The 13,163-nt window shown below is 36.8% G+C and overlaps 1 protein-coding gene across 7 annotated transcripts in view; it reads right to left on the bottom strand.

Moving 5' to 3' along the window:
• The window catches only part of SORCS2 (sortilin related VPS10 domain containing receptor 2), a 548,208-nt gene that overhangs the window by 169,971 nt on the left and 365,074 nt on the right, over positions 1-13,163 (bottom strand). The gene's annotated exons all lie outside the window — the stretch shown is intronic.

Genomic DNA, 13,163 nt, shown 5'->3' with positions numbered 1-13,163 from the left:
CCTGCTTAGTTTATGCATTGTACATTACCCAGTGAAAAACAGAAAATCCCCAGAGCGGAGCTCTGGAGTCAGGTCTGAGTCCCCTGGCATTTGGCTATGGAGCAGCTTGCAAAGGAGACTCAAGTCACACCACACTCCCATTACACATTTGTGACTGAAATGCATGAAGCAGAACAGAGAAAGAATTCCACTGCAGCCCTTACCTTTTATTAAAGGATAACCAAAAAACCTTTTCCACACACAAAACCTGGCTCACACTTTGTATTGCAATCTGACAAACATTTCATTTGTGGAACACCATGTGTCCAAGGAAAAAGCAGAAATCTATTAAATAAATGCACTCATCTCATAGCTGCAAATGTTAAATGCATGGTTTTGGGGAATTGTTACACAAAGTGCCACGGATCATCCTCATCTGTTTCCAGCTGTGATCTTTAGAGGGATGCATAAAGCCTCATGCACCTGGAGATTAGGAGATTTCTATAACTCCAGTTGAGCAGCTTGCAAACCCAAAGCTCAACATTTTACATAATTTTTACTCTATATTTAAAGTGTGCATGATGATCTCACATCCAATAAATTTCACTGTACTCATTTTCACATTTAAAAATATTCTTCATGTTATTTTCAGATTACTTATTACGAATTACACCTTTCTAAGGGGTAGAAAGGGTGAATCTTGCAAAATAAGTTTGGTTTTGCTTCTATCCTGAAGGATTCCCCCATCCCTCATGTCTATTTAATAGGTTATCTCTTTACTGAGACTAGAGAGTACCACAACAATACTGATGACTTTTAAGAGAAAGAATCAAATGGCTTGCAAATAAAATTAAATTAAATTTTTAAAAATGGGGGGGAAGGGGGGAAAAAAACTATTTTTTACTGGTGTGCTTGCACTCTTTATCCTTATTTTTAATGCATGCTTGGTGAAATACTACCTTATGGAAGCTAATGGCAAAACTCCTTTGCTCCTTCGATGAGAAATATATTGGAGGGGAGGCAATAAAAGGGAGAAAAAAAGCTGCATTTTTCTAAGCCTGGTGCCTGTTACTGGAATGTTGTGGTGGAATGAGGTTATGCAGAAAGAAACAGGGATGTGTTAGAGTTAAATGCATTGCTCAGAAAACACAAAAGAAACTGGAATGTTAATGAACCAGAGAGCACATTTAGAATGCAGAATTAATTTGTAGTCAAGTGAAGCCTGAAATTTGCTACTGGGTTCTGCTACTTGTTGTCTGTAGTTTGTGTTAGGTTCTGAGGCTTGCTTGCTTTTTTCCTTATTCCACTGGGATTTAGCATTTAAGAATAAACAAAACTTAAGTGTATGAGTCACATTAATGACCCAGGAGTAAAAGGCTTTAAAATTGCTGTTTCTTGGCCAACTGAGGTCAATTATACTCTCAATCCTTTTGTAATAAATAAATAAACAAACAGAAAGAGAAGACAGTCCTTTAAGTTGAAAAGACAGAGGGTGGACATGACGGATGACAAGAAGTTCCACATAGTTCCAGGCACAGCACTTGTGTACAATTCCTCACAAACCTGCAATTTTGGCCCCATTTTGCAGGAATAGCATAGCAGAGCTTTCAACAGTACCTGTCTCATTTTTGCAGTGCTACTGCTAATTTATTTACCTTTTCTTAGCAGCATTAGCATCTTATCTATTATCTGCACCAATGCCTCTTTTCACCACCCTGGGCTCATTCATAGATGCTTCCACAAAGGTACTGAAATTCTGAATTAAAAGATACACACTGGCTTCTCCAGGGCATGTGGCCCTTGAAAGAATCAGTTAGTATTTTATACCACTGCGACCTTGTTTTGTAACTAAATAGATGTTCTTTGACACTTCTCTAATCACTTCTGTGCTCTTCTAGCACCCTGAATGCATGGGGGTAGTCCCCTCCTCATGGAAGTCATTTGTATATCCTGAGCATGATGAAGGATAAAGGGCTGTCCTCAAGCCTCATTATCAAACACCTCCTGAAGCCCTCTCCTCTCTCCTCTCCCCTCTCCCCTCTCCCCTCTCCCCTCTCCCCTCCCCTCCCCTCCCCCTGGCGAGCTGCAGGGCGTACCCCTGCAGCTCCTTTACAGGACTGGCAGCTGATGTGCAAACCAAACACTGCTTTGCTACCTGGTGTTCAGCTGCTTTTGCTGCAGCCCTACAAACCTCTGCCAAGTTCTGCCAGGTATGCAGATCCATTTCTTTTATTTTGTGACTATATCTTCAAGTAGACAGTTCTCTCCTGCCTTACCCATTGCGTGTGTGCCCAGTGTGCTGGCCATGTTGTGATATCCTTGCTAAACTTGTGCAGTAAAACTGTCTGAGGTTTCATAATCTACTAACCTTAGCTTTTCATCTCCATTCCCAATAATTTCAACTCACAGTGCAAATGTTTGCTGTCAAGTATGATTCACATTTAAATTAATGGAATCCCCAAAAGAAACACATGGCTATTACTTTTTATGGGTTGCCCATGTTGAGTGGTACTTGATAATACAGCTCATTTGCACCATTCCCTCCTACTGATTGGCAACAACAGAAAGGCAAATCAACTACAAAACTGAAGAACTGACCTCAGTGTGGAGAACTGATCTGGCATTCAGACAAAAGAAAATGATCTGGAAATGAAAGAAAACCCTTCACAGATTACTCAGGACTAAAAGTACTCTTAATTTCACTAATAGGTCCTGTTTTATATTCTTAGCAGAGACCCATGTAACAATTACTAGGTGAAGAAGAGAAGCTAAGAATGGAAACAGGATAATTTAAGACAATTTTTCATAACGAGTTCTTCCACATTTTAATATATTTTTCCAAGAATAATTGTAAAAAAAAAAAATGTTGGCAACAATGTCTTCCTCCTAAATATTTTAATGCATATTCTTTTGGAACAAAAGAGAAATAATGGGAAACTTAAGTCCTGCACTGGGCCTCCTTTATCTGTAAACTTTTATTGAATCTCCATGTTTGCAAACAATAAATAATAATAATAAAACTGAGCATTTTTATAGCTGTTTTCATCCATAAACTCCAAGGTACTCTTTAGTACGCTTGTCTAACTGTAGCCAATAATTTTCCCCTGTTGACTGGTGTGGAATGCTCAATGCAAGTGTAGTCCATTAAAAGGGAAATGAGGAGAAAGATTGTCTTGTGGTTAGTGCCTGTGACTGGGAGTAATAATTCTTCAGTTTTATTTCCAACACAGACATTGACTCACAGAATGACCCTGGGCAAGTCACTAAGATGAAGAGAGAAAAAGAGAACAAATTTTGTACCTCTGGTTTAACCACCAATATGAAGCTTAATTTTCCTAACTGCCAACTATCTGGAAATTCTCTTTGTGTAAAAACCTTGTCCTAATCTCTTGTTCCAGTAGTTGACCCATCTGAAATTCAGTCTTCATGAGAAATTGAACCGGTTTAACGTGAATCAATTTTAAATTGTTCTCATTAATTTGTTCTAAATCTCAACTGTATACATGCTAAACCCAACTAAACTCTCACTTAAGGAAGAGGTTTATTTAGCAAAATATCTATTTTATTAAATAAAATTCCAAGTTCAGCAGATTTAGAGCTTCTGGATTAGGAGATGGCACTGGTTTATCCTGGTTCAGACCCAGCTTTCCTCGAAGGCACCTTCCTATCCTGCATCTGCATTTTGCAGGCACTGTGTGTCAAATCTAAGACATGACTCTCCTCTCCTATTATTCAATTCTGCTCAATATACTACATTGTCAAACTATTATTGTATTCCTTTTTCCTACCTTTAGCTCAACTTTCACCATTCTGTGACTGCTGAGAAATCTGCTCCCAGTTCCAGCTAGTCAATCTTCTTTTGCAAACATCTTTGGGGAAAAAACCCAACAAACCATCCCACCCAGAAGATATCCTAACTGGTAACACTGGTCTGACAAGAGTTGTCTTGATTAATTTTCTGCCATAAGAACAGTGAAAATTTGTCAACAATTTATGGGTTTTAGATCAAACTGTGAACTACTGGTTTTCTCAATGCAAGGAAAACCAAAGTAAAGCCATATGCTAATATGTGATGTTGCTGCCAAACTTTTCTATGGATTACTAGTAAAAGCCAACAGAATATTAATGGCACTGTATTGAAATTATCTCTCACACTCTGAGATAGAGGGCCTTGTGTGCTGAACACATTTAAAAGGGAATTCTCATTAGTGAGTGCGTACACTTTAGAGTCAAATAGATTCTAAATATCAATATCACATAGATTCTAGATAGCCACAAATAGAACCTTCCTGATTTTTGTATTTTACCAAAAATTAAGTCACATTTATAAATATTTCAACAGTGTCTGCATCAATGCACTGCAGTAGGAGAAAAATTTCATGTGCTTATTAGTGGGTACTGCTATACACCCTGACTTGAGAAAGAAATCACCAACTTGAGGGGTTTTTTCAGCTCTTCTCACTGTCCTCGGATTATCTATATAACAAAGTAATTTGTTTGTTAATTGGCATGGCACTATCCCCAGTAAAATCAATGGTTTTACTTCATTAATTCTGAGGTCAGCAGAGCCTTCAAAGACATTTAATTTCTTCATTGGAAATTCTTGAGAGCTAGTTTGTCAAACTGCAGAAAGAAAATAAATAATACAGAAATATATGAATCGTTTACTTTTTTGTCTCTAATGGCATTATTTCATGCTGGACAATTCTGCTAACAGGATAAAGAAACTTTGCTTAAAGCTACAAGCAGCAAAGGAACACCAGTTCTAAAGAGAGAATACAACTGAATGTCCAACTGCTCAACAGATGGGTCAAGAGGGAATGAATATTTATAAACGTTTTAAGTGGAAAACAAGAATTTTACTTCTACCTGCCTCCATTTTTGTGGGTGAAAATTTGCCATTTTTCTGTAAATTCACGAATCAAAATAAAATGTGAAAACTATGATTAGGCAATGGAAGGTTAGGAGAACTATAGACAGAATACAGAAGAAATAGCAGAGAACAGAAGATGATGGCATGAAATGTATGAGCACCACATAGAAGAAGCAGCAGTAGTAAGGAAAGAAGGAGCAGTAGTAAGGATAGATGAAACGAGAAAGGCTTGACATAAAAGAACAGAAAAACTGAACAGAATTCCACAAACTCAACAGCCTTCATAATCTGTTCATTGAGCAGCTTTATGATGGGAAGCAAAGTAGCATATAAATAATTGAACACCTTTGTGAATAAAAAAATTGAAAATAAACCCATCTGTTAGTCCTTCCACAGAAAAAACACAAGCATATAACATCACAAAAGCATGCTGACATTAGAACTTCACCAGGAAGAAAAGCATTGCTTTATAATACTTAATATTCATAAAATCACAGAACAATTCAGCCTTTCTGATATATATACAGCAGTTTCAAAATTAATGATTATGATCAGATTTTTCTATCTTTGTTGAAAACAGTGAATGCTCCTCATGAAATTTGAACCCTCTCCATCGTGTTGGTTTGATCTTGAGCATTGCAACACTTTACATGCTTTGTAAGAGAGAGGAAAGATCAAAAGGAATATCTGAAACATTAGGAGTAACACTGGGCAATAAGAATAAAAATTAAGTTCATTTCTTGTAGCAAGGTTTAAAACAATATAGGCAGAGAGGATACAAACATTTTTTTTTTTAATAGCACACAAATGCCAAGAGGGTGTCTCGAGTCTGAATTATGTTACTACTATGTTACTACCAGTACTGTCATCACACAAAACCTATAGTAGTTATATTTCATTTGCATTTTTTTTGCAGTCCCCCACATTAATCACGTGGGGACTGGGTCTTTTCCTATAGCTTCTATGGCATAAAGTTGAAATACTTTGTATGGTACCATAGGAATTTTAAATTCTAAACAAGTGAACATGTGAGCTGTGGCTGCTGACCTAGCAATCAATCTTTCCTAAGCATTTCCAGTTGTCTGCATGAACCTATGGACTGTAAAAGAAAATAATTTAATATAAAAATCCCCAAAATTATACATTTATTGCAGGTTTTAGCTCTTGTAGTCAGATTTATGAAGATACTGAAAGCACTCTAATACAAATATGTGCTCAGAATGAGCTCCAGCAGTGCCCACAATGGTTTAGCTAAACTACAGTTTTAATCACCAAGTTGTTTAAACATTTACGCAAATTCTACAAGAAGTCTGCCTGCTTCCTCTGGTCCCTTAATTTCTTTATAAACCTTAATCAGGGTCTTCAGTTTTATTTACATGACCTTAAAGCTTCATGAAATCTTAAACACATAAGAGATCTATGCAGAAGGAGCCAGATCTTATTGCAGAATTTCTATTGAACTATTTATTTGATTCCCCATGAATGCCATGATAACCACCAAAAAAAAAAAAGGAAGGAAGTTGTTGTGATTTGTCCCTACAACATTATCTCAACTCTGTCCAAGATTGACAAGACACCTCATTATACGAAACAGCATGTGTACAAAGAGACACAGCAATGGACATTCATAAGCTCTGTGTGAAACTTTCTGTTTGCCCAAGGGACAAGCGTATGTTGTTTGCCATGGTTTGGAATGAATTTAGTTCATTTTTGAGCTAATATTGGGTCATGTTGCATGGTAGATTACCTTTTCCTTTCTAATCTAGGTAGCATCTGGTTAATAAACAAATACACGGGGGATATGGTAAATCACTGAGAAAGAAGCATAGATATAGAATTGTTCTAATTTATTTAGAGAAAGTTCTCTTAAAGCGAGAAAATGGTAATTACCTTTGCAGCATAGAATCATCAGCATCTACACTTGAGGAGCTGTAAAAAATCAGTCTAAAAACTGGTTCAACTTAAACAGCCAAGACAGTCCCTACTGCATGGCTCACTGGGGTCCAGACCTAAATGGAACCAGCGAAAGAAACCAAACATACCTAAGATTGTAGCATTCCAATTATAACAATTTGTCTGATTTAACTACTTCCAAACACCTTTTCCTCTGCCCCTTCCCTGTGCAGCACTAATTCCACAGCCAGGGTGATTTAAAAGATTTCTGCTTGACTTATACCCGCGATGAGATATCCATTGTCACTTCACACTACCTTTTATTTCTTTGTGTTTGTTTTTTTTTTAATAAACTGCAATTTGGTAGTTACATTGGAACTAATCTGATTTCACCCAGGCAATCTAAAAAGACAAAAAACTCTCATTTCTCTCTAATGTTGTGGCACAGAGGCAGACACCTTGAAAGGGCAACTTTTACCAGTCATCTTAGACAATTATTTTAGGACAGGATGCATAACATTTATACTGCCAACAACAAGCCAGAAATGTTCCAGCCTTTAACATCTGATATTGAGAATTCCGATGTTCATGGACCACTAGTTCTAGAAACAGATGTTAAAGTCCTAATTGATATTGAGATCAAGTTTACCTTTTATTTTTTTAACCTGAAGATATAAAGCTCTTACACCATTTTGTAGACATCCAGATGGCTGAAAATATCCTCAAAGGCCACACAATTAATTGCAGTATATGGTTTATAACGAAGAGCAGATAGTCACTTTATGCGTGTACAGCTAATTCGAATGCCTTGAAACATCATCATATTCTCATTTAATGAACCTCTCTCCTAATGTTGCCAGTTTTTGATGTCTCCCTTTGGAAAACAATGAAAAAAAAATTATCTCCCTTGCAGATAAAACCAAAGGTGGTAAAGGAAAGCTTTGGTCATTTATTTCAAAGAGAGTAAACAATAATTTTGAAATTTTCATTAATTCCACCATGACCATATCTGTAATTATTTCTGCTGATTCTTGAGACTTAACCATTAAAGAAAGCAAAGGTTTTTTATGATATTTTCATTCCCAAGATGAATTATTTTTAAAAAAATATTGTTGTCCCTGTTATTATTTTTAAAAGGAAATTAATACAAGTTTAGAGCTATAATCACTAGTAGTCCACTGGTGAAATATGTTTCATTTTACTTTAGGTTCACTTTAAAAGAGGCTTGCATTCAGTTTGCACCACTTGGCACACTGGGCACATACAGATACAGTAATACTCTGCTTTCTCATTGAATTTTCATTAATACCATTTACATTTTTAAGTAGTGTCAAAAAGAAAAAAAAGAAATGCACTTTGTGTGCTCCATAAGTCCACTGGCTGGTGAACAGGACCAAAGGAACACTAAAACATATCCATGAAGCAGGCACATAGATAGTATCCAAAAGCTTCAATGTTAAGTGGCCCAAAAAAAATCCTGAAAAATTCTATGCCAGGGTTCAGTTCAGCAGCAATTAGTAACAAGAATTTGAAAAAAGAGAGGCAGATGTTTTGCTGGCTGTACAGACCAAGCAGCCATGCTCTGGGGCCTGCCGGTCACTATGATACAAAGAGGAGCACTAACAATTTAAGATCACCAGGCTACTCATCATCTCGTAATCCTTAACATTTGCCACAGCACACTTTCAGCACACCTACAGCAAAGCACAGGTTATTACATGGGGTCATTCTTTAGTTCACTTTAACTCAACTTTTGTTTTTAAAGATATGTGCCCTAATTCTTCATTTTGAAACATTTCTTCTGGTACAGATGTAAATTTTAAATCTTTCATTGATTTATATACATACAAACATGCTCACACACTGATTATAGATGACTTACGATCGCCTGTTAGAATTGATCTACTATGATTAATACGTGCATATACTTTAGTACAGGAAAAACCTGGTCAAGTATCCTCATTAGTTACAGAGTTTGGTTCCATACAGAGTTGTGACCCTACCCTATAACCCTCTTTCTCTCCTCCTTCATCTAAGCACACTTTCTCCTCAGAAACTGTAACACAAAGAGCTGCAGTGAATCTTGGATGTTTGTGCTCAGTGCTTGAAGAATTCAAACCAAGCACAGTTTAAACATGTGTCCACTCTTCTTTCACTTGTCAGCTACCAAATAAATATAACATCTTACACAGCAATTATATTTAAATATCCATCACTTGGGATGTGAACGCTTACAATACTTACAATTTTTTGCATTTTGTTAACTTACATTATCATTCTTCACTTAATAATGACATAGGTTTAGTACTTAATAATGGAGCATAAGAGACAAAAGTACATTAAATACATATTCCTGTGAGAATGGATAAGGTAAGAGAAAATTATTATTGTTATTATTATTATTATTATTATTATTACCTTAGAAATTATGCATCTGGTGGAAAGAAGGTTTAAAAACTTCATGCAGAAGTTCCCACTAAGTTTAACACATATGCATTATGGCCTGGAAAGACAAGGACTGATTTCCAGGGGAGATAACCAGCATTACATCCCATCCAAGTCTTAAGACCTCTTCAGGACCCTTGCAAATCCAGGCTTTATTTGCTGTGCATCCACCCCACAAAAGAATTTAAGGAATTTAGCGCAAGGCCCCAAATGACAGGTTTGTAATGCACAGAGATAAAGAGCTATTGTGCTGGATAGTTTTTCAATGGCAGGCATCATTTTACCTTTTATCAACAGTATGAAAACATACAAGCAAGAAATATGGCCAGAATGGAGAGACCCCAGAAAAGCAGCTGGGGGGGGCAGTGACAAGCAGGAAACCAGAATCACTCAGGAAAACAAATCTATACTACTACAATTTTTTCTGTTCTTCTTCTGCTTTAAATTTAAGATGAAGAGAGCGTGCCAAGAAATACATATGGTCTCTAGTCTGCAGTGCCGTGGAGAAGGTCACTAAATTTTGCCCAGCCACAAGAAGATCCTCTTTGGGTTGGTTTAGGAGAGCACAGTGATATTTCTTATTCCAATCCCTCAGTAAAAAAAAGAATGCTAAAAAAAAATAGCACACATCATTAGTGAGTATCTGATAATTTGCAGTCTCTGTTTTAAATCTGTTTTATGAAAAAAATAAGCGAATAGAAAGATCTTTACTTAAATTAGGGGGAGGGGGGACAAAATTAATTTCAGCGAATGGTTCCTAAGATGCTTGGGGCACAGTTACCTATGGTACATATATACAGTATCTAACACAGATTTTACAGGTGCTCTCCAGATTTTACTGAAAGTCTGTGAAAAATAATAGTCCCCTCAAGGACATCCATTTTCCCAGGGTTTAACAAAATAAATCTAAAAGATGAATGGCCTTTTTTCAAACCAGTCTCAAAATTACAGGGATTCACCAGTATGGCAGTCTCTTTGAAAGTAAGAGAAAGCAGCCATAAACAGTTTAATCTCCTGATTTGATGGTGTTTTTATACCCTTCACATCAAATGCATTCATTAGTATGCATCAATGAATACTATGGCTCCCAGTTTTAAACTCTCTCTTGCTCATTCTAAGCCCCATTCTAGCCCAATTTGACACTCACAGCAGCAGCAGCTTCTTGGAAATTTCCAGTTGGTAACAATGTTAAGGGTTGGACCACAGTAAACTGTACTGAGAAAGGGGAGAGACGTGCACACAGTCAGAATGTCATTCCTGATTAGGAAGCAAAAACCTCATGGTTTAATTCCAGGCAGTTCCTTTCTTGCTGCTTCCCACCACCTCCAATCAGAGTTCTATCTCACACATATTTGTCATACCAATCTGGAAATGGTCTCCGCATCCTTTTTCCCCATGAACCACAAAATGAATGTAGAAAGCTGCTCTGTTGCCTTCTCACACCAATCGTCTACAGTCCAAACCCAATCCCAGCTTAAGTGAGAATTAGGGAATCACACAGCAGAATACAATGCCACCAAGAGGAAGGGGCAATGAGGCAGGGACAAGAATTCCAGATATCCTTGGTCAAAAAAAAACCAGAGGCACTTGAGAGGGTTCAAGGAGCCCGTCATTTGCACGTCCTTGTTGAAACGATCCTTGGGCTTTCAGAAAACTTAGTTTTTAACTCAGAGAAACAGAACTTCTTACAATCATAGAATCACAGAATTTTTACGGTTAGAAAAGACCTTTCAGATCATCAAGTCCAGGCATCAATGTAGCACCACCACCATTCACCCTTAAACAGAGTTCTCAAATGGCATATCCACATGCTTTATTAGCACTTTCAGGAACAGTGACTCCACCACTCCCCCTGGGCAGTCTGTTCCAATGCTTTACAAACCTTTCCATGATTTTTCCCCTTAATTCTAAACCCTGTGTAACAGACCAAAGCGGACATAGAAGAAGATTGCATTGCTACATTTCATCCCACAACTGGAGCAATAACAGGAGCTCACATATTTGCTAGCTGCTTAAGTAAAAAAAGTCGCTGATATTTGCAACAGATATTTAATGGCCTATAAACAGAACTAAATCTAAAGCATTACATTGGCCACTAGACACAAGATTGAAGTGAGTGAAATAGGTTTGATAGATCTGGAATTTAGGAAGAAAAAGTACATCTCCCTTTAATTCACTTCCTCTTCCTTTGGTTATTCATAAAAGAATAATGAATTCTCATTCTCTTCCTTAGAGGCTCTATCAATAACATTGCAGACAAACCCAATTAGCATTTAAAGGCTACAACCTGCTTGAATTGCTTTGAGATTCCTTTGAGCTCATCTCCCAGGCAGACAATATACTAAAACTGATTTACCCCACTCTTTTTGAAATATCACTGCTATTTCGCTCTTAATATATCACAAACAAAAAATACGCCTTCATTCTGACAGAGGGCCACAATGGATTTTGCATAGAGTTGAATAAATGAGAGCAGATGATAACCAAGCAATATCCAACCTCATGGTTTCAAACAGTACATCTATTTTGCATAAATAAATTAACTTTTGAAAAAAAAATTCCTCAAAACCATTTACTTTATACTTGGTTCAAAAGTGGTGAAATCTGAAATCATCCCAAAGTCAGGCTATTCCAGGAGTTCTGAAATTACTTTGAAAACACTCAAAGCTACTCTCTTGTTTTTGAGGGGGGATGTTGCACATTATCATAGCTGTAGATGCTTCACTTGTTCCCATATATATATATTTCCAGTCCCTTTTTCCAAGGCTGGTAAAACACTAGCCTCAATACCATCTTAGGGAAATGACTACATGGGTTAATTATGCAATCAATGTATGAATAAAGTCTTTTCTTCCACCAGTTTTTTATTTCCCCCTTCCAGTTTCAATCAGTGTTTCCTTGTTCTTCTATTCAAGCTCTAAAAATAAAATACAAATTCACATCCTGCTTTTCTTCACTGTAATCAGTACTTTGGCTAATTTTACTGTTTCCCTCTTATTCATCTCTCCTTAAATAGTCCAAGGTGTTTCAGGCTCTTCTTATGATGTATTTTCTCCATAAACATCTCATTCTCATCTTCCTTCTCAAGCCCTCCCTGTCTCTCTCCCTCTCTGTCTCTCTCCAGTGTCTTTCTGATGCAGCAATTGGAACCAAACACAGAATCTTAGGTGAGGACAAAGCACTGATTTTTCTTGGGTTTTTAATAAAATCATAGCCATAGTATTCTCAGCATTTTTCACTCCCTCATTCTTATAACTTTTGAACATTCATTTATTCCTTGGCAGCTGTTGCACAGTACATAGAACCCTGAATTTGGCTGTCTACACTGATGCCAAGGTGTATTTTTGACTGCATGCTGTCAAGTTAGAGCATAAAATTAATTTCTAAATTTAAACATCTGCATGAATATCTAGACCTGAAATAGTTACCCAAGCTTCTCTATGTAATGAAGAGGAATAGGCACTTTAAGGCACAAATTCAGACGTGCATTCTATTAATTGAATTGCGTCCCAGAAATGCATTTTCTTCCACCAATTACATTAACAGAGATATTTACACCTACACCTTAGGTCTGAGGAATCCTATTCAATTAATTTTTACAATTCCATCCATCCATATTTCTGAATATGTAAAGAAAAAAAGTAATAAAAAAGCGTGAGAAAGAAAAAAATAACAATAATAATTTTAGGAGATTTTCCTCCCAGGCTTGAAGTCAGTTTTGTAAAGTGATCATTACCAAACCAAAGAAAAAGAGGATTACCAGAATGGGTCATCAATGTTTATCTTGATGACAATATTTCAAAATCAATGTTGTTCCATTCACAATTCTCACAGCTTTATCACATTTTTCTGAAGAACTGTCAAACTTTTTTTTTACTTGGAACAAAGCTTCCATTTCATCTGACAACTTCCAGCTTGAATTACAGCTTTGAATTCTCTGCTATTTTGTTGAGTTGGTTCCATGGTCAGATTT

This window comes from Corvus kubaryi, unplaced genomic scaffold (genome assembly GCF_017639235.1).
Source record: "Corvus kubaryi isolate FWS band 111438036 unplaced genomic scaffold, C.kubaryi_AGA036_p1.0 split1-131, whole genome shotgun sequence".
Taxonomy (NCBI): Eukaryota; Metazoa; Chordata; class Aves; order Passeriformes; family Corvidae; genus Corvus; species Corvus kubaryi.
Note: the sequence above shows the minus strand (reverse complement) of the source record. Positions and strands in the feature narration are given on the sequence as shown.